We start from the raw sequence: 27,904 nt of genomic DNA, 5'->3' as shown, positions 1-27,904 counted from the left end.
TACAACAAACATTATGTAAATATTAGCTATTATTGTAAAGCAGTCAGATCTATTATTAATTGAATGTAGATAAGAGTTGAATAGGTAGATCTGGTTTATAGGAAAAACTAATAGATTTTTAAAGGATTTGTGTATTTAAGAGACCAAGAATTTTTCAGAGCACTAGGCACAGTTTTTAGTCTTATTACCCTACTATAGGTTAGCTATTGTGTGAATAATGAAAAATAGGGAAAATCTAGCAATTTTGATCTAACAATTTTGATGTAAAATTTAGAGATAATTTAGAATACATGTTTATGATATTAAAGAGAGGACTTAATTTTATTTTTTTAAATGATTTTATTTATTTACTCATGAGAGACACAGAGAGAAGCAGAGACACAGGCAGAGGGAGAAGGAGGCTCCATGTAGGAAGCCCGATGCAGAACTCGATCCCAGGACTCTAGGATCACGCCCTAAGCCAAAGGCAAATGCTCAACCATTGAGACACCCAGGTATCCCAAGGACTTAATTTTAAATTATTTGGAGTTTTAATGATTTCATGGGAAAGGATATTTTAAGTACTCACTAGAAAAGTTAATATTACCTGAAAGTAAAACAGTTCAGGAGCTCATCAAGTTATCAGAATGGTGTCATTCATATAAAATTGTCTCAGTACCTCCAGACTCAGGGCAAAAAATATGCAGATTAGAACAAAGAGGTAGGATAGACCTAAAATTTCTCACTTGATGAATTTGGCTTTGTTGTTTCTTGACTTTGGCATCTATTGAAGACTGATCTTTCCTGGGTATTTTCATGGGTTCTTCTGAGTCATTCTGTCATCCTTTTAAGACTGCCTTTGTGGACTTCACATGTGCAAGTTTTTTTATGCCTGTTTATTTTGGTTTGGGGAGGGCATTTTCATACATCCTTTGCCCTGACAGACTCCAGCATGCAGCTTTTCATGAACTCAAACCTTTTTACTCTGTTTTAATAGCCCCTTTTAGGCAGCCTCTTACCATCGTGAGCATTAATAATGTGTCAAACCAATAATAGGATGCAAAAGAGGTGAAATATAAGCATAATTTAGAGAAGAAGACACACAAGAAAAAAATCAACAAAGATCAAATATGTATGTTTACTATTTTTGAAGGAAGAAAGCAAGAAACAAAATATATTTACTGTTAGAAAAACATCCCAAATATATATATTAAGGAATATCTGAAATTGAAAAGATATATTGTGAAAAAAGTAAAAAAAAAAAAAAAAATAGCAAAGAAATACTTGACAAGATTGAATTTAGCCGTGATGCAATTACTAAAGTCAAGGAAAGACAAATCTTAAAATTTATCCAGAAATAATACGTTATTCTCCAAAGAAATAAAGCTTACCTCAGACTTCTCCCATGAGACTAGATGCCAACAGATATTACAACATCTAAGGAATGTTACAGGAAAGCTTATAAAACTTTTAATCTTTACTCAGTCAAGGTGCTGCTCAGTGGTAAAGGTAAAAAAGGGAGTTTGAAAAATGAGAAAAAGAACAAATAATTGAAGGCTTTCCATAAATCTACTTGGGTATTTAATTCTTCTCTACTCACAAATAGAGAAGCAGCAGTATATATATATAAAAAAAAAAGAGGAATAGGTAAGCATGAGCCATATTAAGAAGGGATTCATATATTTGTTCTGTCTTCCCTTTTCCCTCCCCTCTCTCACCTCCTCTCCTTCTCTCCCCTCCTCCCATTCTTGCTCCTGCTCCTCCTTCTTCTCTCCATAAGTGGCTAAATGTGCCTGCTTAGAGTGTTTCAGGATGGACAAATAAAATAGGACATTTGCGGGAACTGCTGAAAGGAAATCCCCCCGGGAGCATAAGGTGACTAGAAATAACAAAAATGCTAAGGAAATAGGATAAAGAGCTAACATTTGATGGCACTACCCAGTGGACTGTGGGAGTTCATTGTGTTTTCCCCTAGCCTTGTCAGCAAATGTTCCAGTTCTATTTTGTTTTCCTCTCCATATCTGTTTTCTTCTCCTAAACTGAGTCCCTAGAGGCTGAGCCTCTGGCAGGTATCACCCAGATTCTCTTTCTTGCTGGCTTTGGTTGGATTAGGCAGGTGGGAAACATAAGCAGAGATCAAGCAGGATGTTTCTTTCCCACTCCCTGCTTCAGTGCCTCTTATTATCTTAGCTGCAGCCCTCAAGTCACAACTCCAGACAAACATCCGCCATCCCTCACCTACCTAAGCTGCAGCTCTCACCCGGCTCTCAAGAAACACTGTCTTCCTTTGTCCCTTCACTGTGAAAGTAAGAGTTTCCTATTGTTGCTGATCTCTGCGTACATTATCATCCCTCATTTGTTCTTTAATTTTTGTGTCTGAGTAGTCCCTTTATTTAAAAATCATTTCATTTGAGCTACAGTGAGATGCCACCTTACACCAGTCAGAATGGCTAAAATTAACAACACAAGAAACAACAGGTATCGGCAAGGATGTGGAGAAAGGGGAACCCTCTTACACTGTTGGTGGGAAAGCAAACTGGTGCAGCCACTCTGGAAAACAGTGTGGAGGTTCCTCAAGAAGTTAAAAATAGAGCAATTTAACAACCCAGCAATTGCACTACTAGGTATTTACTCAAAGGACACAAAAATAATGATTTGAAGGGACACATGCATCATGATGTTTACAACAGCATTATCAACAATAGCCAAATTATGGGAAGAGCCCAAATGTCTATGGAGTGGTAAATGGATAAAGAAAAGATGATATCTATATACAACAGAATATTACTCAGCCATCAAAAAGAATGAAGTCAGGCCATTTGCAATGATATGGCTAGGGCTAGAAACTATTATACCAAGCAAAATAAGTCAGAAAAAGCCAAATACCATATGACTTCATTCATACGTGGAATTTAAGAAACAAAACAAATGATCATGGGGAAAAAATAGAGAAGCAAACCAAGAAACAGGCTCTTAACTGTGGAGGCCGAGAAAATTAAGGCCATTCCACTTTCAGTTCAGTGTTAGCACAAGAACAGCCATCCCAGGCCCCTGTGAATAAGAGCTGAAATTTACATTACTTCAGTTATAGGGAAAAAAACAGCTTACAACTTAACGCCCTAGAAAGCCCCATATTAGAATGAGAACAGAGCCCACGCCAGTGGCAGGAAGCCCCTATTGGAATGAGAACAGAGCTCAACGCCCGTGGCAGAAAGTCCCATATCAGAATGAGAACAGAGCTCAGTGCCCTTGAAAACCCCATATCAGAATGTAAACAGAACTTGAGAAATTCCTCCCCCGCTTCTGGAGGTCCCCTAGACCAGCCCATAAAACTAAGCTGGAACCCACCTCAGGTCCAAGTCCCTGCTCCGCTGTGTCGGGTATACTTGGACCCAAGCTCAAGCTTGTAAATAAACCCTCGTGTGTTTGCATCGGTGTCCGCTCCTTGGTGGTTTCTCAGATACGTAATCTTGGGCACAACATTAACTATAGAGAACAAACTGATGGTAAGCGGGGGGAGGTGGGCAAAGGCATGGGTCAAATAGGTGATAGGGATTAAGTAATACAATTGATATGAGCAAAGGGTATTGTATGTAAGTGTTGAATCACTAAATTCTATACCTGAAACTAATATTACAAAGTATGTTAACTAATTGGATTTAAATAAAAATTTTTTAAAAATCCTTTCATTTGAATCAATGGTGTTAAATTAGTTTTTCTTGCTGGACACCTGACTGACATATTGTTTTTAATGACAGGTGACATTTCTTAACAAAATTAATTAATTTGAATATTAATAAACCACAATGAAGACCTAGCTGGTTACTGTTCCTGAATTTGTAGTGATTTCATATCACACACGTGATTTCAGAGTGGTTTCTCTCATTAATACAAACTGTAAATGTTCCAGACTAGAAATCCATAGGGAATTATCTAACTTCTACTTAAGGGCTCAATAGTTCTGTTTTATTTTTACTAAAATAAATATACAGTACTGTTGTCTTGCTTCCTGAAATCAGGAGCTCCAAATGCAACAAAATATCAGTGACTGACACTATTTACTATTAGAAGCTAGGGAGAAATATTTAATATTTGACAATAGAAAAAATTTCACTGGAAAAATGACAATTTTATTAGATTATTAAAATTTCACATACATAAAGGATTATCTCCATTGGGAAACACTCAGGTCCAATTTTTAAGTTTAACAATTTCACTTTTTGTAACTCTTTCCATCAATAACATTACATAGAATAAATCAGTTTAAACAACATCTGAAGGGCTCACTCATAAAAGATACAAAAGTGCCTGGAGGTGCAACAGAACTGCTCATATAGCAAATTAGGAGATAATTAAAAGGAGCTGAAACCCCTGCTGCTATGGTGGGAATTTATGGGATGTTTGGTGCATAATCTCTGCAGGACAGGTTCCGCAGAATGGGTACCTCTCTCTCCACTGCTGACTGACTCCATATCCCTGTGTTGGCATCAACAGAAAAAATTCTAGTTCTCAAACTCTCCACTTCTATTTTGCTTCCCTCACTCCTCCACAATCAAAGACAAAAAGTTAAATAAAAGATACATAAATTAAACCTGCTTTTGATGCATCTATTTGGAGCTATACCATTTTCAATTCTATTTTTTATTTCGTATTCCATTTTATGAAAGAATCAGTATGTTACTTGTTCATAACTTTTATAATTTGGAATTCTGTCTGATTTTAGGCAAAATCAAATAAAAAATGTGCAGTATGTTTTTTAAATTGTCAAGATGGATCAGCTGTTATTTTTTTATATAATTCTTCAGAAATGGCTGTGGAAGAGTTTTAAATAGTATTGAAGTAGAATTTCGGCTAAGATTTTTTAAGACTTATTTATTTATTTATTTATTTATTTATTTATTTATTTATTTGAATAAGAGAGTGCAAGAACATGCATGAGTGGTGGGGAAGAGCAGGGGGAAGGAGAGAGAGACGGAAAGAAACTCAAACAGATTCGGCACTGAGTGTGGAACCTAAAAAGGGGTTTAATCCCAGGACCCTGAGATTGTGACATGAACCAAAACCAAAAGTCAGGTGCTCAACAAACTGAGTCCCCAGGCACCCCTAATTTGGATTAAGATTTTTTTTTTCAATTGGCATTTCATTTTCCTTAGTATTCTAAATTAATTAGAATTAACTTTAAATTTATAATCATTTTTTATTTTTTTTTAATTTTTATTTATTTATGATAGTCACACAGAGAGAGAGAGAGAGAGGCAGAGACATAGGCAGAGGGAGAAGCAGGCTCCATGCACCGGGAGCTCTACGTGGGATTCGATCCCGGGTCTCCAGGATCGCGCCCTGGGCCAAACGCAGGCGCTAAACTGCTGCGCCACCCAGGGATCCCTATAATCATTTTTTAAACAAATCATTTAGTGTTATTGAAGAAAAATAGTTTGCATAAGGGCCAACCACTTCAATACCTATAATTCACTAATGAAAATATGGTTTATATCTTATGCTAAAGCTGATTTTCAGTTATACCAACATATATATTCTAGAAGAGAAATTTAATTAATGCATTGCTAAACAATTTCTACATATAATTTCATGTCTGTAGCGTTGTGTAACTCTAATGAGAATTGACATAAAGCTCAGGAAATCACATTTTAGCATTCATCTTGGTTGTTGTCCCACCAGTTTGATTTACTTTGTAATTATTCTTTAACTGAAATGAATACATGATGAAAATATCAGGGAATTACTAAATACCCAAAGGCATCTTTTTTTTTTTTTTTTTTTTTTTTAAGAAATCATAGTGTGGAAACATCTAAACTGAATTTTAAAGGACCTTTACTTATTCCTGCAAACCCTCTCCTTTACTTTTTAATTTTTTTTTCTGATTTTATGTATTTATTCATGAGAGACACAGAGAGGCAGAGACACAGGCAGAGGCAGAAGCAGGCTCCATGCAGGGAGTCCCCCAATGTGGGACTCAATCTCAGGACTGTAGGATCATGCCCTGAGCTGAAGGCAGACGCTTAACTGCTGAGCCAGGCGTCCCAACCCTCTCCTTTTTTATGAAATATGTTTTGGTATTTTATATATATATATATATACATTTATTTTTTATTGGTGTTCAATTTGCCAACATAAAGAATAACACACAGCGCTCATCCCATCAAGTGCCCGCCTCAGTGCCCGTCACCCAGTCACGAAACTTGTTTTGGAGCAGAATTACAACTATGATGTGAGGAAAATTTTACTATAAATAAGCTTGCAAATATAAGTATCTTTGTGAAAACTAGGGAGTTAGCATGGAGAGCTATGAACTGATTGCAGATAAAGCCAACCAGTACTGCGGATAGGTATATGGGTTTGATACGACATATTATTTCTAACCCAGTGATGATTTAAGATTGGGTGTTTATTATTGGAAAGATAGGTTAGAATAATATTAATAGTATTAGCTCAAACAGCAGACATTACTTGACTGCTATTATTATTTAAATATTCAGAAGGTAATTTCAATATATGTGAAATATAAAGAGCATATGGATGCAGGATGATATTTATTTTCCTTTTTAAAACTCTTTTGCATGCAACTTCAACTAAAATAATAGCTTGTTAATGGCTTATACTATTTTATTTTTCAAATGTTACATATACAATTGTCTCATTCAATTCTCTAGACTTGGTAATTCTGATTGTTTATGTGAATATCATGTCAGAAATATCAGTTCTAACAGAATCATCAGTCTCACTGAAAATAATTGAAATATTTAAAACCTGTTGAAAAGAAACCCACAGGCCAAAAATGGAGTCACCTATGTTAAGACCTCACATCAGCAAACCGAACTTTAGTACCTAATCTAACTATACTTCTACCCCCCAAACAGTGTAACCTTTAATGAGTCAACATGGAATTTCCTGGTGAGTAGGGGACATTTACTGATGATAGGCTGCTTTTATTCCCCTTAGGAAGGTGACCTTGCCTCAAACAATGCATTTTTTGCCAATAATAGCCCCCCATCCTCTGCCAAGCACACATTCATATACATATACACACACTGCCTTTGAAAACGTTTCATTTCCTATAGAAGCAGTTCCTTTCTATTTGCTAGATGGGATGTGGCCTGACACATGAATTGTTCAAGAAAGCCAATTTGGTTTTTTAAATTACTCAGCTGAATTTTTGTTTAATAAAATAAAGATTGTAAAATAAAGTCATACCACTTTAGTAACACAAAACCAATAGGAAAATAAGATTTTTAAAATAATTATCAGTTTAAAAAACTTTTTCTATATTATTTGAATCTAATTTTTCTGTCCACTTAAATACATTATTTTTTATGATCAAAACACTAACATATACAAAGAACAAATGAAGATTGGGCATATAAATATTTTTGAAAGCTGCTCACGAATCCTTCCAGAACCACAATGATACAAAAGCCACTATGCCTTTTGGGACATAGTATTTTAAAATATATCATATATATGTGAGGACAGATAGCTGATTTTCATATTAAAACATCAGTTGAATTTTGGAGGAATTAACTCCATTTTTCACCTTGGAATTTGTTGATTGACTTCTCTCACTTCCTCCCCAGAATACTGTTCCCAAAAGGAAGTGATCACCCTTATAAATAAGTATAGCATCTCATACACTAGATTTTTCATTCTTAAGTAGTGGATGGGAGACAACAGTATCAACATCACTTGAGACTTGCTGAAAATGCAAATTTTCAGGCCCCTTGTCAGACAAGTGAATCAGGATTTCTAGGGAGAGGGTCCAGAAATCTGTGTTTTAACATCTCCCAGGGACTTTGAGAAGCACCATCTTAACTATGTTTAAGCCAAGGTCAAGAGTTTAGGTCAGCAGTACTTCCAAGAGTAACTAGTTTATGTACTCACTCTTAAAAATTCTTTCCCAAGGGAAGATTAGATGAGTTAAATGCTTTCTTAAAAGGAGTGATTCAACCATTGTGATTACTATCATACCAACTGTGTATACAGAGGGCCTCAATACAGAATTTTACAGTTTATCTCAGCCTGATTATCAATAATATCTGATAAAAGCTTCAACCAAAAAAAATTAATTTGATTTCCTATTTTTTATATTATTAATTCATGTGACAGCTAAAATATAATGTTAAGCATAATTCAGAATTTTATTATACTTCATAAAGGTGCTTGTGTTCCATGTATCTAGTTAGCACTTCCATAGCAGTTGACTTATATATACATAGTATATTTGATATACATGCCCTCTGAAATTCCACTGTCAGGAGATAATTATGCAAAATTAATAGGCAATATAGTTAATATATTCAGAACTTACTTAATCAAAATTGAACTTTACTGGTTATAAGAAAAAAAATTTATAGATGGAGTGATAAAATTTGAATGAATACCATTCATAAGGGTTCATTAAACTAATTCATAGAAAATCTATCCTAGGAAATTTATTCTCAATGAAAAATAACATAAAGTATTTATAGACTTAAAATACAGGTGGAGATGACACTTATATTACAGTCATCAAGCTAAGTATAATTTTCAGAGCTTCAGGTACCAAAGTTTGTGAAGAAAGCTGGGTATTTAATTCACACATTTTTATTAATATAAATACAAAAGCCTGGAGATTTTATCAAACTTGTTTGTAGGCATCACTACTTCAAGAGCATTAAGTTAATCCCACACGCGAGTACTAATACTATCTGGATTCCGGCCCAAAGGCTCATGAAAACATGAAGTTGAATATATAATGGATAGAATGAGAAATTATAATAGTTTTGATTATTCAGATATACATATGTTCTTAAAAAAAGTATGTAGTCTTCCTCCTCCTAAATGCATAACCAAATCTAACCATAAGAAAAATCCAAAACAAACTCTCATATAGGCACATTTCACAAATATCTAGCCAGTACCCATCAAAACTCTAAAAGTCACTGAGACAGGGAAAGTCAAAGAAACAGTCATGACTGACTGTCAGAAGCAGACATGATGATTAGATATAATATTGGATCCAGAAATAGAGAAGATTATATAAAGGAAATTTGAATATAATACAGACTTCAGTTAATAATAATATATCAATATCAGTTTAGTAAGTATAACAAATGTGCTACATTAATAATATGGAAAAATGGGTGTGTGGTGTATGGAAACTCTTTCCACTAAGTTATTTTTTCTAAAACTAAAACTAGTTTTAAATAAAATTTTATCTTAAAATGATGCTGCATTATGAGATACTATATTTGGTATAAATTATAAAATATTAAATACTAAATTCCAACTGTAAGTCAAGTTTCCTTTTGGCAAAATATTTAGGAGTTATAAGGCAGTTCTTTTTTTCTTACTTCCATTTTGATCATTTTACAAATGGGCTACAGCAGAGCAGTTATTTTGATGAGACAATTAGTTAAAAACAAAGCCTAAAATATACCAGCATATAATTTTATTTTATTTAGCATTGTGGTATTTTCTCCTGTTTTTAAATCTTATTATAAAAAATAAAATATCAAGAACAAAGGAAGTGGTAAACAATAACAAATGTCATATCATACATCATCATTCCAAGCAAATAACAGACTTTAATAGTTGATGAACCACTATTCTATCTGTATTAACTTTTTTTCACTGATAATTTTCATTTTACAGTTGATTCATAACTCATGAAGTGATTCAACCCTTAAGCATAGTGCTTCTAACACCAATAAACTGGTTTGGGAAGAGGAAAATCATTTTTATTTAAAAGAGAATGAAATATATTTGCAAACACAGATGTGCTAAATAGATATTAAGGGTTGAGAACCATATATGTCTATATTTAAATTTAATGATTCCATAGTTTTGTTATTTGTTCAGTAAGGCATGTCAAGCAGCACATAATTATACAGATATATTTCTAAAAATTTTGTTTTGTTGTCAGAACTTTGAAATCACACATTTCTAAAATTGCAATTTTCATATACATTTTCACTGTTTTTGTTTTCTCTTCAAGGGAAGTCCCATTTCATTGTTTTACATCTTTGAAATGCTAAGCAGAAACTCCAGCATAATGAAAAGAAAGAAATCATACACGAAAAAGTTTATAGCTGCTGGCATTGTTGAAGTGTTCCATTATAACCAGCCTGCAAATCTCTACTGCTAAATTTATGGATGCTTTCTTATACTACAATAAAATTATTGAAAACTATTCAGCTGCTAGCAAGTTGTAAAGGAAAGACAAAGGATTAAGAGTCACAATACCTGAATTCTATTCCAAATTTTACAACCTTGTTACTGGTCCTCTCTGGACATTCGTAACCTCACATGTAAAATAAAAGGGCAGGGAAAGCAATCTCTAAATAACAAATGTTATTTTTAGCTTAAAAAGCATTGTATGAAAACATGTTAACATCAGGGACAAAAGGTATCCTATGAATTTCCAAAACAGATACACACTTTTCACAACTTAGATCATCTAATAAATAAAGGAAGTAAAATGAGTGTTTAGTTCTGAGGGCCTCACCTTCAGGCTTTGGAAGAACTTATCTAATTACAGACAAGATAGCATCTGTCACATAGACTTGAAATTATGCTGAGTCTGATCACAACTCATTCCAAGTAAAACAGATTTTAAATGGAAAAAAATTTAAAAAGAAAATGAAATGATCCTGGATATAGTAGCCAGCCTCCAAGTGATTTTCACATCATGGTATCATGGTATTCCCCTTTATGCAATCCCCTTTCACATTAAATAGGGCTGTGTAATCAATAGTATATTGCAGAAGTGATGTTGTGTGACTTCTGAAGCTAGGTTGTAAAAGACATTATGGCCTGTCCCTTGCTCTGTCTCATGAATTACCTACCCCGCAGCCACATCTCTACGACATTCACATGTCATAAGCCCTCTGGAAAGGGACTCAGGCCTCTCAGTAAGAGCCCCTTGGAAGTAGATCGTCCAGCCATAGTCAAGCCTAATAACTGTAACCTCAGCAGCCATCTTGACTCCCAACTTCATGGGAGACCTTAGGCCAGAACCATCCAACCAAATTGTTTCAGAATTCCCTACACACAGAAACTATAAAATAATTAATATTGATTGTTATTTTATGCTGCTAAGTTTCCCACAGAAACTTAGAAACTTGAAAATAATGAATATCTAATGTTTTTATGTTGCTATGTTTTGGGTAATTTGTTTCACAGCAATATGTTGGTTATAGATATTACCAAGGTTGCATTTCCTCAAACATTATAAGAACCATGCAAAGACTCTAAGGGGAAACACAATCACCATGGCCTCTTTGATTACTTTAATCTACAAAGAGGAATAGCTGAAACACTGATCAGGGTAATGTAAGCCAGAATTATTTGAATCTTTCAAAATGAAATTTTGAGGCAATAAATACCTATAAATTTTATCTCAATTTTTTGCTTACTTCATATTGTCTACCAACAATTGCTCACTTAATTACTCTGTTATCTGTGGCCACTATCTCAATATATTTATACTATCATCTTGGTTTCAGTGCTTCAGCTAACATTCTTTCTCATTGGGATTTAGCCATCATCCCTGGGATTTAACCATCACAGGCCCAAGGAAATATTCCTGTGGCTCACTGCTTTACCTCAAATAGCAAGGTCAATGTCAGGCATATACACATACATTTAATAAATATTCATTAAGTAAATAAGTGATCGGAAAGTAAAATCATCATGTTGTAATTAAATAGAAGAAAAAGTTTTAGTGAATAGAAGAAAAACCTCAGAATATTTTCTCTAGATGCTTCTGACCCCATAGAAAGAATCAAAGGAAAAAAAGAGTTTAAGACTTAAACAAAGGATATCTAATAAACAGAGCCACTTCATTTGAAAGGAAATCATTAGCTGCTGATACCCTAAGGCTCCATTTGCCTTGACTACAAATGGGAAAAATAGTGATACTCTGATTTTCCAACACCACATATAACTCATAGGTGGAATTGCTCTACAGATAAAGGTAGCCAACTGAGCAAGAAAATTGGTAGTGATTCTATGACACATAAGGAAAGGTTAAGTTAAATTTATACCATAGCTACATATCTTGGGTCAAGGAGAGTCCAAACTATATAGACTAGAAGAAAGTTGCTACAGTTTCTCATAGTTATTTCTTTTTTCTTAAATTGCCCTCTTCTGGTGTTTCCAGAATTTTTAATCTTTCCTTATTTTTAGTTTCTACCTGAACAATATTTTGGTGATTTAAAAAAAATTGTTATATTCCCAATAAATTGTTTAATCCAGTTTACTTATGATAATTTACCTGAAGGTCTTCATATCTCTGATTTCTCAAGGGTCTGTGTGAACACAATTATGAAAATTTTAGATAGAAATGCTCAGGTACATACTAGTTATAAAAGTACAAATGTACAATTTCCATTTTATTGAGACAACCATAAATACAACTTTTCAAAAGTAAAACCAATAATGTCTCACTCATACAGTTATATCAGAAAATAAGTACATAAAAACACATATCCAGAAAAATTATCTAAATCAATTAAACTAAAACACATTTTAAATATATAGTGTGCACTTTTTGCCATATTAAAGAAATTCTAAGAAAAAAATGCAATCTAATTTTCAATGACTGACTTGATATAATGGATTCTTGTAACTTTTATTTCTTACATTTTGGTAAAATAATACCATAGATGTCTCCTTGAGCAGGTATCTTGTGCTATGTTAAGGTAATAACTCTCAAAAGATCCCTAAACCAAAATACTCTGACTTCTGGGAATTTCATTTGTTTGACTTTTCTCTTTGTGGTCACTTCTATCCTCCATCATCATTTACTCTCAAACAAACTTGTTTTTACTGATCCCATTTTTATTTCCCTTCTGAGTGTTCTGAGTATTGTGTATAATTTCTGCTGTTCGCCTTGAAGTTTATAAACATTACAAAAGATAAGACAGTCAAGTACTAAATATATATGGTACTAAATATATAGTATATTTGTATTCTAAATAGTACTAAATACATATATACACATAATATATATATACATATACATATATACACATATATACACATATATATATATATATTGCTTAAATATATTTCTTGAAAACTTCATACATTAGATAATTGGACTTGGGTTAAATGATTTTCCCTAATTTCAGAGTTTAAAACTAGCCTAGAAAGACATGATTACTTAGAGCTTCAGAACCTGGTAAGTAAGGGATAGCAAATTTGAAATAGACCAACATTATTGCATCTATCATTTAACAATATGTTTTGAGAAAGTATTATGTGCCAGGCACCAGTAAGGCATTTGAAATATATGAGAAACCAAAATAGGAAGAGAACCTGGCCTCAGGGAGATATTTTTCTATAAGGAAAAATAGAAAATAAATTATTTGAAGAATATAAGTTATATAAAGAGGATAAGGAATTCTGAATGCGTATGTGTTCTGTGTCATGTAGCAGACAGAGAAGACCCAGAAAATGAGACATCTGAATAGAGACCTGAAAAACATGAAGTGAAATGTATATTATTTGGAAGAAAAGTGTTAGAAGTACAGAGAATAATAGCTGTAAAAATACTAAAATGGGAGCATGCTTGGCATTTTCTAAGAACAGTAAGATAGCCAGAGCAAGTGGAGTAAAGAAAACCAAGGGAAGGTATGGTAGAAAAAATAGACAGGGATGGTGAGACCAGAATTGACCATGGCTAAGGCTTTTTCTTATATTATAAGCTGGAGAGGAGGCCATCAGAGACATTAAGCAGTAATAGTCTCCCTTGACACCATGTTAAAGGACTTTGCTGACTATTGCATTGGAAATAGATTTTAGGGTGTAAAAGCAGAGGCAAGGGGACCTGTTAGAAGACAATGCAATAAAACAGGTAAGAAAAAATGGTGGTGGTACGCATATACTTTAAAAAAGACCTATAGGGTTTGCGTTTTGAACATGTCAAGTTTGAAGTGCACATTCAAATAAAAAATAAGCAGTTAATATATATGTGTTCAGCTGAGGAGAGAGATTCCAGGGGAAGATGTAATATTTTGAGATGATAAAAAGTACAAATTATGTGTGGGTTTGAGGTTATTATCCAAGAGATAGACAAGAACTTATAGTTGTAGGTGAAAAAAAAATATTTATATGAAAAAAGTACTGACACTATGCCTTTGAGAAGAAGAAAAGGGAGATATAGTCAGAAAGGGGAGAAATTGATTTTAGAACAAAGCAGAAACGTTAGAGCTCTAGTAATAGAAAAAAAAGGCCAGGATATGTGGGCACAGAACCAAGTGGCAGGATATGTATGGCAGGGGGTGGGGGTAAAGAGGAATATATTTCAAGCTACTTTCTATTGCATCTAGTATTCACAGTAATATAGGAGGCTGGTTCATCTGTGGCTGATGATGGGGACAGGATTTTTCCAGGTGAATATAGAAAAGTTTCTATAAATGCAGGAGAATAAATTGGGAAATACATAGGTTTTTAAAGAAGCACTTAGAGGTAACTTGAGGTAAATTGTGCAGAATTCTTAGAAGGGGAGAGGGAATAAATGCTTCAGCTCTATTTTTATTCTAAGACAGGAAAAAAAAAGCACACTAATATTTCAGTGAAGTCTGCAATCGCAGTTTCAATGGAATGAATAACATTGAATAGTTTCTAGGATAAATTACCATTACAGAAGGCGCACACAGCTTCCCTTGCTAGCTTGTGATATATATATATAAAATGCTTCTCTCAAAGGATCACTAGTACTTTTCTAAGTTTTAGGAATTTAACAGATAGAAGTCTAGGGCATCGGAACAAAAGGCTTCTTCCAGGACATGAGGACAGTTTTGACAAGCAAACAATGTATTATTTTTTGTAGCAAAGACAAAAAAAGATGGGGTTCAAAAATTTCAAGTAACCTATAAAATGTTTATAAAGTAAGATTTATTTTGCTGGTAATATAATGTATTATCTCAAGCACAAGTCAAGAAGTTTTATGAGAAGACTTAAGCTATCAGTGCTTACCTATGATTTTAGACCTATTTCATATGTGCTTGTGTAGTGTGGACAGAAGACAGCAGGCAAAACTTTACTTTGTTGATTTTGGCCCTTCTACAGACTAACTTTTGTTGAATTCCTGAATTCCCATAGACTTAAAAAAACTAAAGCCTTTAGCACTTAACACAATAATCTATAAAGTTAAAACTCTAAGTGTTTGACTTTATTTCAACTCTAAATATACTTATCTATTGCCTAAAATGAAATATAGTTCCACGTGTCAGCAATTCCACTGAAATGCAGACTTGGACAGAAATTCATAATAATGAATCAATATCCCTTTATTGAAATATTGTAACAAAAGTAGGGATCTTAAAATTAACACCTATATCTTGGTTTAAGATTATTTTAATATTTCAACCTTCCCTGCCATCCATTTTGAATATCAAGATAGGCTAAATAGGTGAAAAGATGAATAATGTTTTGGTGTGGATTGTAAATTCTCCTAAGTATATATAACAATAATCAAGTGGTGTCCACCTGATATTTAGTTTTACATTCCTGTGACATTAACTAATAGGACAAAAATATTTTTTCTCCTTTACATCTATTTTTTGTGTCTGAACATATTCTTTTACATGTGAAGATAATACTAATAACACATAAGATATATTATTTAAATATTATTTAGCAATAGCAAAATCTAATTATGATATATGTGCATTTTATCATTACAGTTTCTTTCTAAATTTGCAAAGTGACTGATGAGGTTTACCAGTACAACTCATTATTGTAAAACAGAGCAAAGTTAACATTCTCAAAAGTAAATTAACCTTTGACCTGGGCCTCATTAACAGTCATTGACCAACTTAGCCAAACAGTTGCAGACTAATGCTCTAAGCCATTGCTAAACTTATCAAATCGTTATATTTTCAAAATCAGTTTTACTGAATCTTCTTGGAACAATAAAACAAACTCTTAATTATAATGTTCTGGATTTGCCCACCCATACGTGATTTTTATATATCTAAACTCTGGATTTCTTGATTCTCATGTTATCTTATTATGAAAGACAATAAACAGAATTTTACAAAATGGAAATAAATTGTAATATAGCTTTTACTGACTCTAATATTCTGATTTCAAAAATTATATCATATTTCATTTCTGGTTCTTTCTTGAGATGTTTGAAATTGCTGATTGTATTTTAATTTCACACATTTTCAAGTAAAATTTTGGACAACTAACAATAAGTCTTCCAACTGTGTGTGTGTATATATATATTTATGTATACATGTAAAGATATACATGTGTGTGTTCGTGTGTCTATATAGCTAAAGCTCTGTCTGAAAACAAATACTTGAATTCTGGAAAAAAGTGATTTAGGGTAAACTGAAGGGTATATTAAGATTTATTTATTTATTTATTTATTTATTTATTTATTTATTTATTTGAGAGAAAGTGTGTGCATATGCTGGAGGAGGGGCAGAGAGCATCTGAAGCAGACTCCTGCTGGGCACGAGCCCAGGGCTCCACCTGAGACTCTATCTCACCCCCTGAGATCATGACCTGAGCAGAAATCAAGAGTCCAGTGCTCTACTCACTAAGCCACTCAGTCACCCCAGGGTAGATAGAATTTGATAAAGCTCTAAGGCTGCTTCAATCATACTCACATTAAGAAACCAAATAGCAAGGTAGAATAGGACTATGAGTTTTCAAATCATAGATCTAACTCTGAAGCTCACTACCTATGTGACTTTGGACATGTTAATTTATGTCTCTGAGTTCAGTTTGCTCAGGTTTAAATGCTAAGTTTTAAATATAATAATATAGTTGCTATGACCCAAATGTACCTACCAGGCAGTTTATTTTCCCACACAATTCCTCTAAATCTAAGAAACTGGAATCCAGATTGCTTGGGCTCCAAAAGTGTACTTTTCCCTCCTGACAATATGCTTTATCATGTTTTCCCTGTAGAAAGATAGAGCAATAGGGAGAGACAAGGTCTTCAAGAGAATGCATAAACAGACCACATATCAATAAGGTGTTGTGGCATGCCTCTTTTGGGAGACAGCCAGAGACATGGAACCCCCCCCCCCCCCGCCCCAAGCTCTCTCCTTGTGATACTTCTATACAGGCTATTATTTTTTTAACTCACACTGTGTGCTATTGTGGAGTTTGTCCTGAGACTTGTTGCAAGAGAAGAGGTAACCCAGAAAGGATCCACTTTGGATCCAAACATAGTGCCTGGCACAGAATAAATGCTGTCACTTAGATTTCCTTCTCTACCCTTTGAATAAATGCAGAAAACTTACAGACGATACTTCAAAGCTAAATTTGTTTTATTTTTGCAGAAAATATACAGAACAATATTCTTTTAATTTGAGATATGTGAACTGCATTCTTGTTTTTTTCTAAAAATAGGTGATTCATTGCTAGTAACAGACAAATGAATTTTTTTCACATAAGGAATATAAACTTAAACACTTAAAACCTGTCACTGTTCCATCTAAGCCATCGAAGTGTGCCATGGCATGCATGTATTCTTAAGCTCTGTTGCTAGAAGATACCAAAGTCAAAATCACAATTAAAGTATAGTATATTTTGGGATGCCTGGGTGGCTTAGCGGTTTAGCACCTGCCTTCAGCCCAGGATCCTGGAGTCCCGGGATTGAGTCCCACATCGGGCTCCCTGTATGGAGCCTGCTTCTCCCTCTGCCTGTGTCTCTGCCTCTCTCTCTCTCTCTCTCTCTCTTTCTCTGTGTGTCTCTTATGAATAAATAAAATCTTAAAAAAAATAGTATATTTTTCAGCAATCATTTAAAGAAAGAATCTCATAATTTTGCTTTTCTCGCATTGCAATGGAAAGATTAACTGGAAAAGGTTTTTTCTTTTGCTTCAGTTTATTTTTAATTCTTTATAAGAGTAAAGAAGAATGTAGGTAATATATAATGTACGTTGTGTTTAAAAATGAACATCCATGCACTTACCATCGTTTTAGAAAGAAAATGATACCAGTGTATTTGTGAAACCACATGTCCTCCACGTGCATAGCAGCTGTTTTCCCAGGTTCCGAAGATACCTCCTCTTTCCGTGTTAATCTCTTTCTTGCCTTTCCTTGCCATTACACTGTATGAGCAAGAGATTGCTGATTATTTATCCCATATCCTTCCTCCTCCCCTTTCCATACAGAGAGCCTTGATTTTATTGAAGGTGGCAATCTACTCAGCTAAACTACTGTATTTTCTAGCTTCTGTGACCTCTCAGATGAAAGATCTAAGAGAAAGGCATTGAGTGGGGCTCTCAAGAGACTCTTTTTCTAGTTGTCTCTTTTTCTTCCTCTTCTTATGACTATCTCTAATGTGTTCTTGATGTCTGAGCTTCAACAATCACCTTTTGAACTTGAACACAGAGGCCATGCTAAGTAAGGAGTAGCAGATAAAAAAAGTGGAACCTCCATGCAATACCAGGCTTATTTTATTGAAAAACAAGATCTGAAATTATTTGAACTACTATCGTAAGATTTCTATTAGTAGGAATTTAACATAATCCCTACCTGATTTTCTACGTTTGTATTTATGCATAAAAATATTCTTTTTTCTCCATGGATTTTATACATATAAAAATGGAATTATATTGTGAAGAGACTTTTGTGGTTTTGCATACTCCATACTGACATTTTGAGATTCATTTAGCTCCTTATTCCTTGATTATATAAACAACAATTTACTTTCCACTTTATTGTTGATGGAGATGTGGGCCATGTCCAGATTTATTTTTACTACAAGAATGATACTATGTGCAATCTTTCATATATCTACTACACCACTTATGAAAGATTTTCTAGTATTTACTAGTCTTGGAATTCTTAGGTAATTTGATATGTGCATTTTTACATATATTTAGTAAAGAAAAATTCTTTTCCTTTCTGCCTTTATCTATTTAAACTATGGCTAGACATGAAAGAATTTCACTATTATTTTAATTAAATTTTGGTATTATTTTTTCTCTTTTTTGCCAGCATAGTGGATATGAAAATTTATCTCAGGATGTTATTTCATACATCTCAATTTCTAGTGAGATAATTTTTATCATATGTTTTTGCAAATAATGCTTCTATGAGATGACAGTTCTAACCATTTTTTCTATTTTTTATTGAAAACATTATTTTTATTAGTCTATAGCAATTATTTTATATTAAAATCTACATCAGTTATGAATTGTAAAAATATCTTTTTATGGCATCCCTACTTACTATTTTCAGTATAATGTAGTTGAACATATCAATCTTCTGCTTTATGATTTGTTGTTTTATTTTATGTCTTGTTTAGAAATTATCCTCCAACCACAATTAACTAGTGTAAGTCTATAATTAGTCTGAAATTAAATATAGGTGAAGTGCCAGGAAGAGATCAAATTTCTTTTTGTAAGCATATGGGGAATCAATTTTCCCAGCTCCATATATTTATACTTCTCCACACTGATCTGAAATCTGAAATACCAGCTATTTCATTAAACTTACATTAAATTTACAGAGAATTTTGATTATTTTCTTGGATCTCTATTCTATTCACTTAATTTTCTATTCCTGCACAATAGCACATGAACCTAAGTATGGCAGTTTCATAATTAGCATAAGCAATTAAAATTCCCCTTCCTTGTTCCCTCCAAAATTTAGTTATTTTTATTGTTAGCTATTTTTGATTATTGGATCTTCATATAAGTTATAGAATCAGCTTGTCATAAGATTTCATGAAAATCTCATTTATGAGTCTGAAATTGCATTATGTATAGGTGGATTTGGGGAATATTAACATTTTAATGATATTAAATTTTCCTTTATAAATATAGTGTGCCACTTCAGTATTTACATCTTTTAAAAATATTGACTTTCAAGACACTTTTATTCATGAAGATATTTTATATTCATTTAAGGTCTTTTAAATTTTTGTTGCATTTTCTTGGTTTTGATTGGTTTTATTTGCAGGTGCTTAAAACTGTGTATATAGCTGGTGCCTAAAACTGCAATGTTAAGGAGAACAAGAGGCATCAAATATATTTTTCGTTACTGACTGAAGTACTACTTTTTAGTATTTTAATGCACTGAGACTGCTATAATTTTTAGTTATCTTTTCCAGGTGAAGCAAGTTGCATTTGATTTCTAGTGGGATAGATTTTTTTTTAAGTATGTGTGAATACTTTGCATAAGAACTGCATGTTCAATATTGAGATTGGCCTATGATATTCTTCTTTTACCTAGCCTGTCAGGCTGTTACCAATGTTTCACAAGCCTGACAAAATGAATTGTGGAGTTTTTGTGGTTATTATTGTTGCTGTTTTCTCATGAGAAAAAAAATGCTTTATTGGAGATATCTGTTCTTTGAATATTTGATAAAGACCAGATAAAAATCTCTGAGTAAATTTTTTTGATGATATGTGTAATATTTACATTTCTAAAATTCATTAGAATGATGCCATAAAAATAATTCCTATACAAAATTTGGATCTAAATATAGGTTATTACCATATACATTTTTATTCCTGAGTTAGCTTAAATTTTAGTTTTGACATTATTCCCTTCTCTGAGATCTGTGGTTCTGATCAGTATCCTACTGCTGTCATTCCACCTGCTTGCAGCCTACTGTAATATTTAACCTGAGCCTGTCTCTCTTACAAGCGTTCTGGTTTCAGATATGTTCTGGTTCTAATAAAAGTAACTTGCTCCAAATAATCTCTATGTAAGCAAATCTTTATTACTGTTTTGGGGAGTATCTATTTTGATAAATATTGTGAAATAGAAGGCAAAAATGCTATGGGTAAAGAAAGAGATTCCATCCATCATACTGTAAAATCTAGCTTCATTTTATAAATAATATAATAGGTTTATTAATAATTGAATTGATAAGTGGCTGACAATGGCTTATAGTGGTAGCCTTTCCAGAAAATATATTTAAATTTTAACTGTCTTCTTTAAAACTTTAGGGCTGGCATTTATGCACTAAGTCAGTGAGAATGTATTTGGAGACTGAAAAGTCCTGGCAGTCTTCAAATGGCAACCTGTATCAAGTGGTCTGATCTGCATGTCAGGAAATACCTACATAGTCAGCAAGTTCCCTAGTGAAATCTGCAACTGAGTTTCCAATTTAAAACAGAGGGTTTTAAAGGTGAGCAGCATATAAAATCATAAATTGTTACTTTGCTTCCTAGTTCAGGGTTTTAGAACCTGTTTTCACCATGCTGAATATAGCTGATTAATAAAGGAATTGTGACTGCCACTTAGAGAAGCCTGTTATTGTCCATTTTGGCTTGAAGTTAAAATGCTGTCATTGTAAAGCATTGACACAGATTTATATCTACCACACAAAATATAATTCCCTTACAAAAGATTTGTTTGCTGATTGCCATTTTAATCATGGTTGTGTTTCCTATTTGATGATGGCAGATGCAGAATTAACCAGGAAAAGAGATATTGTAGTAGTTGAGAGCACATAGGGTCACATTGTGGGACCCAGGAAATTTAACAAAAATCCCCTACCCCTGGACAAGCAGAGCAGGACTAACTCCATTTTGTGCTGCACCTGCCACCTCCTGTATGACCCCCACATGACCTGCTTATTGCTTAAGACGCTGCCCCACTCTAGTCAAGCCGCTGGGCACACCCTTATCAGAAATCGGCTCATAAAAATGTAACCCCGCCTTGTGCCCGCCAAAACTGCACACCAATTCTGACCAGAGTGATAGGCCAGTTCAAATGGTCACTCTAGGGTAAATTGTGATTCAATTGGCCACCTGTGTGCAGACCAACATGACTGTGCAACTTCCAAGTGTGTTATAATCCCATTGGCCATTGGCCCCTATAAAGCAGCTAAGCCTCTTAGCCTCGGGGTCCAAGTCCCTGCTCCACTGTGTCGGGTATACTTGGACCCAAGCTCGAGCTTGTAAATAAACCCTCGTGTGTTTGCACCGGTGTCAGCTCTTTGGTGGTTTCTCTGATTCGCAATCTTGGGCACAACAACATTCTCTGAGTTTTCTGATCTGCAGATTTGGTTTTATTCTTAGCACTAACCTCAGAGAATCTACTACATCAATATTAGCCCTGAAGATATCTTTCATATATTGACATACTATATTGATGTGTTTTCTACTCTTATTTTTATAATTGTGATTATTATTGACATTATTATTCATTAATACAAAAAATTATGTATGAATCTGTATATATTTAAAGGGTTGTAAGGTAATGAGCATATACTAAAATTACAAGAGGATAAAATGTGCAAAACCAGTTTCATGTATACATTTATATCCCCTGGTTTTTCCTAGTAGTTAAGAGCTCATTCTTGCAAATCTATCTGTGTTCCAGTACCAGTTATTCCATTTCTTAGAAATATATTCTAACATTAGCATGAAAGTTTACTTCCACTGAGTTTCCTCATCTGTTAAATGATGATAATAATAGCACCAGTCTCACTGGTTGCAGATGAGATCTTTTAAATGAATGCATATAGAATATTTAGAACACTATATAGCACACAGCAAGTGCTCAATACACCAAAATCAATTTCTAGTGTGTATGTGCATTTATATAATATTTAGCAACATCCCCATATGCATTTTAAAAGCTCCAAAGAAGGACAGTAAAAATATTAACCAGGAAATATGCACATATAGGTATTTCAAATGTATTATTTTATTTTAGATAGGAACTAATGATATAAATTAGAACTCTTCATACAAGCTAATAGAAAATCTGCCTCACCAATCTCAGTGGCTCAACATAATTTATCACTAACCATTTCACAGCTCAGTGAGATTGGAAGTTATGGTAAGGGGTCCTCTCCATGAAATTATTAAGAGATTTCGTTTATTCACCCTTGGATTATCACCATCCTTTATGTTCCCATCCAAGATTACACTAGAAAAGGAAAGAATGGGACAGGATTCTGTGTGGGATGTATTTATAGGCCAAGCCTGGGGTGGCTTATAACACTTTTGGTTATATTACATTGGCCAGAGCTAGATACTGAAAAATATGTCTTTCCCTGTCTTCAGGAGGAAAATAAAATGAATGCCATGTGTTCATCACATTTCTGTTTAAATATTAAAGTTTCATTTCAAACTTCATATCAGTTTTTCTTCAATCACTCTTGTCATCTAATATTACTGAAGCGTGTAAAGACAACTACATAATACCAATATAAAATATTGATCAATAAGAAGTGGTAATGAACAGGTTAATGTAAATCATGAATCTCTAAATTATATTAATGATAAGCTATTTATTATCATAGCTGTCATTTAACCAGTAATAAGGACTTCTGAAGCTTTGTTTTTGGAACTAACATTGCATATTAGGATTCTGGAAATTAACTAACAGAAAATCTGCTGGCAGTCCTCATTTGTTTTCTATACTTTTATTGTTCTGGCAAGTGATTGCTCTATAAAATAATCATTTCAATAAATATGTTATCATATACAATAATTTCTTCTAAGTATGCCATATGCAAAAGGTAATGATTGAAAAACCCATAGCTGACTTTTTATAATGCTACTCTTCACAAGAATAAACAGTGGCTGCCATATAAAGCTAAGTGTCACAATTATTTTCCTATGCAGTAGTTCTATCAGTTTACAATATTTATCCAGAAGCACAGAGGATGAGCCATACATAATGTCTGCATTCTACTGTGAAACATCTGTAAAGTACATTTATCTGAGGGAACTTTTTTCTCTAATTTTCTTCAACTTTTACTTTCTAATGATAATTTCAATAAATTTAGTGAGGCATAATTAATACATCATGATATTCATCCATAATTATTCTCAATTCAATAAATTTTCATTATTTATAACTAATTTTAGAGTTTTATAGAGTTGTATAATCACCAGAGGCCCCTTTTAAAGCATTTTCATCACCCTCAAATAATTCCAGTAAGCCTGTTTGGAGCCCGTTCCCATTCTCACCCTCAGTCCCAGGTCATCACAGATTTCTGTTTAAATTTGTCTGCTCTGAATATTTCACATAATTGAAATAATATAATATCTTATTTCCCATCCCTTAAGTGTGGTTTGCACACAATGATTTCTTCCGAAGAGGGAAGTGTGAAAAGAGTAAATTTACTGCAGAGAAACCAGACAAACACTATTTTAGCCAGGTGATCAAGGTCAACAACATTGGTAAGTCATGTTAGGATATATACTCTCGAAATACTGTGCTTTAAATAGCATTTTATCTCTGTGTTCTTCTGTCCAAAAACACAAAATTCCAACCTGATTTAAAAAAAAAGTAAGTCCCAATTTGAAGATAGACTACAAAATATCTAACCATTACACCTCAAAACTATCAAGGCATCAAAACCAAGAAAATTCTGAGCCTAGGAAGACATGACAACTAAATGTAATATAGTATCCTTGAGGGGATATCTGGAATAGAAAAGGAATTTTAAGTAAAAATGAAAGCAATCTAAATAAAGTCTGAACTTTAATTAATAATTATGTATTAACACCAGTTCCTTAGTCATGACAAATGTACCATAGTAGTAAGATATTAATAGGAGAAACTGGGTGTGAGATCTGCAGGAACTTTATATTGTCATAACATTTCTTCTGTAAATCTAAAAATATCCTAAAACTAATTGAATAGAAATACAATTTAACACTATGCTATGGATAAGAAATTGACTTAAGTCACAACATATTTATGTGAAACTAATATTACACTGCACTGCATATTAGCTAACTGGAATTTAAATGATAACTTAAAAAACCAAGTATCTAAGGGCACCTGGGTGGCTCAGTCCATTAAGAGTCTGCATTCGGCTCAGATTATGATCTTAGGGTCTTGGGATCAAGCCACTGGTAGGGCTCCTTGCTCAACTGGGAGTCTGTTTCTCCCTCTCCCTCTGCTTTTTCCTGACACCCCCCACCACCAGCTCATGCTATCTCTCATAAATAAATAAATAAATAAATAAATAAATAAATAAATAAATCTTTTAAAGATATATAAAAGAATGGAAAAAGATGTATCAGACAAACCATAATAAAATGAAAAACAGGAGTGGATATTTATAGCAGCTAAAGTAGATTTCAGAGCAAAGAAATTACTAGAGTTAGATGGACATTACATAATGAGCAAAAGGATCACTCTATCAAGAATCAAAACAATATATTCGGTTTTGTGCTCACACAAGCCTTCTTGGGCTTTTTATGTCCAACTATACAAAACCCTCCTTCTCTATCTAGGGAACGTACGTTAAAACCCTAAAGCTTCACTTGCCTTTTTCCTATTCCTGTAACAGCCATTTTCTTCTAGAACTGTCACACTCTTCAAATTTACTCAGGTCATATTTTTAGGTTACATCAATATCCAAACAGATAACCCTTCAAAGATTCAGTCAGAGTGCACTCAGTACCTTGTGCTCCATTAAAAAAAAAAAAAATCCTATTATCTATATCTGAATGCTAGAGATCTTTTGTTTGCTGTGCAAATTTAAATATGTTCACTTTGGGGGTCCTTGGGTAGCTCAGTGTCCAACTCCTGGTTTTAGCTCAGGTCATGATCTTAGGGTCATGAGATTGAGCCCCACATGGGGCTCCGCACTGGGTGCGGAGCCTGCTCAAAATTATAAATAAATGAATAAATAAATGAATAAATAAATAAATAAATAAATAAATAAATAAATAAGCATTAAATATATTTACTCTGTTTATTCTTTCCCTCCAGGTTCTATAAACTCTTCCTCTCTGGATCTCCAAGTGAGTTGTTACTAATCCCCTCATTATTACACAATCCCTTATGTTTTCTCTATACTCACATTTTTACAAACAAGACCTCAAGCTATTTCAGTTCCATTGTGCTCCCTGTTTGCTATTGGCCCTCTCACTGATAAAAATCACTTACCCATATTTCACTTGTATCAATAAATACAACCAATCTATTATTTCAATTTTGAGTATCAGCATTGTATCACCCATGTTCACTATTTCTATTACCCTACCAAGAAAGTCTTCAAATTCAGCTCAACCAATAATACAATGAAACTTAGACTTTTTAATAATTCCTCCACCCCTTCATATGTTCACTTCCCTTTCAACATAGCTGAGATTCAAATAACCATTATTGTAACCACACACTAGCATTAACCTTCAATGCTCCTCATTTTACTCACCTGGGGAAAAACCCAATTCTGTGTTTATCAGCTTCTACATGCAAATGAATGTGGCTGAAGAAAATCACACAAATTTGCTGCCAGGTCTCGCCTTAAATTCTGGGCTATAAATTTCAAATGGGCACTTTAACATACGAAGGAATGTGTTGTGTATCCCTAATCCATTCATTTGCTATCTCTTCTAGATGGCACTTTCTCGGTTTCTTTCTCCTCAAACCACCAATACCTCTCCACATTCATATTCTCAACTGATAACTCTTTCCAAAGTCACTGAGAAGATGGAAACAATCAGGAGAACTTCCATATGCTCTGAGTGTCGTATCTCCCTACCAACATAACTGAATTTGTTCCCATATTTTCTGTCCTCTCTTCTCACAAAAACTGTCATCCATTTAAAGTAAAGTGAACCCTCCACTTGTGTGTTAGATCCTACTCCCTTTCATATAGGATAGAATATTGAACCAAGAATTATGCTCTTTTCCTGTATGTTGGTTACCTGACCTCTAAAGCTTTCTGTGAGCAAACAAGTAAATATTGTGTGAGTGAGGTCACTGATAATTTGATTATATATATCACAGCATAGCCAGCCTTGACTAAGTATTTTCCTGAAATCATTACAATAACCTAACAGATATTCATGATCTAGCCTTCTGCTAGCTAAAGAGAAGTAAAGACTTCACCTCCTGCTACACCTACCCTTCTTCCTACTCCTCCTACTGCTTCTGAAGACTATTCTGTAATATGAGCATTTTTGATATTCCTCTGCCATGCCAGGAACTATCTGATTCAGGGTCTTTGCACGTTTCTCTCTGCCAGAATTTTTTTTTTTTCATGTGAACAAATGAACTCCAGGTCTCTCCTTAAGTGAAGCCTTTTCAAACACTATACATCAATCATTTCCACATCAATATTTCCTATCCAACTTTTATTTTTTTCCCATAGACTTAACACTCATCATAGGTTATATATTAACTTTTTATTTGTTTATAATCTATACACTTATATTAGAAAATAAGTTTAATGGAGGCAAGGATTTAATTTTTTTTATTGATATAACCAAAGAATTCATATCAGCCCTGGAAGTATGTGGTCCTCTAAAAATTGAGTCATTGGATCAGCACCCTATTGGAAGTCAATCGATTCCAGAAGAGCTGATGATATTTAATCAGATTTTATACCTTTATAAAATATTACTAGGTAAAATACAAATTGTTCCCAAGATTTTTGAGTTTGATTGATTTCACTGTGATTTGCTTGGTGAAGAAGGTATTTTCCGCATAGAAATAGAAAATAACATCAAAATTAACACTAGACTTCCATTTTCTGCTTCCATTTTTGTCAGCAGAACCTTTTCATCAGTGATATAAAACAACATACACATCCTTCTTATTCCATGCTTAGGGCTTCCATCTACTTTTAATTTTTTAGGTGAAAATAATTTTCATTCTTCAACTGTGAGCAACTTAACCATCTCCATAGATATTTTGTCATACTTCTCAAGGAAATGCATTTTAAGATTTTTCAGTTCTACCTCAGTGTTAATAAATTTCCTCCTAAAAAATAACTATGCCTTCCTTAAAAAATGCCTTGTCCCAGGTGTTAGGAAAATAAACAATCATTCTCTCTCTGTCTCTTTCTGTATATGGTTCTTATTCTTCTATTTATCAGGCTATATGAATATATGTATGTCATTTTATTTGTTTATCTATCTGCTTATTTTTCTCTCTATCCATACCTCTCTCTCTGTATCTGTTATCTGTAGATCTCTGCCTGTCTGTCCATAAATCTATCTTCTTGTCTATTGAT

General features: G+C 33.6%; 1 long non-coding RNA gene across 1 annotated transcript in view; it reads left to right on the top strand.

Moving 5' to 3' along the window:
- The window catches only part of LOC140639378 (uncharacterized), a 76,683-nt gene extending 50,832 nt beyond the window's left edge, over positions 1 to 25,851 (top strand). Inside the window, exons 3-5 of the long non-coding RNA XR_012036108.1 lie at positions 20,913 to 21,094; positions 23,994 to 24,107; positions 25,654 to 25,851. This is a non-coding gene — a long non-coding RNA (uncharacterized lncRNA). The remainder of the gene's footprint in view (positions 1 to 20,912; positions 21,095 to 23,993; positions 24,108 to 25,653) is intronic.
- The last annotated feature ends 2,053 nt before the right edge of the window (positions 25,852 to 27,904 follow it).

Source organism: Canis lupus, chromosome 9 (genome assembly GCF_048164855.1).
Source record: "Canis lupus baileyi chromosome 9, mCanLup2.hap1, whole genome shotgun sequence".
Lineage (NCBI taxonomy): Eukaryota > Metazoa > Chordata > Mammalia > Carnivora > Canidae > Canis > Canis lupus.
Note: the sequence above shows the minus strand (reverse complement) of the source record. Positions and strands in the feature narration are given on the sequence as shown.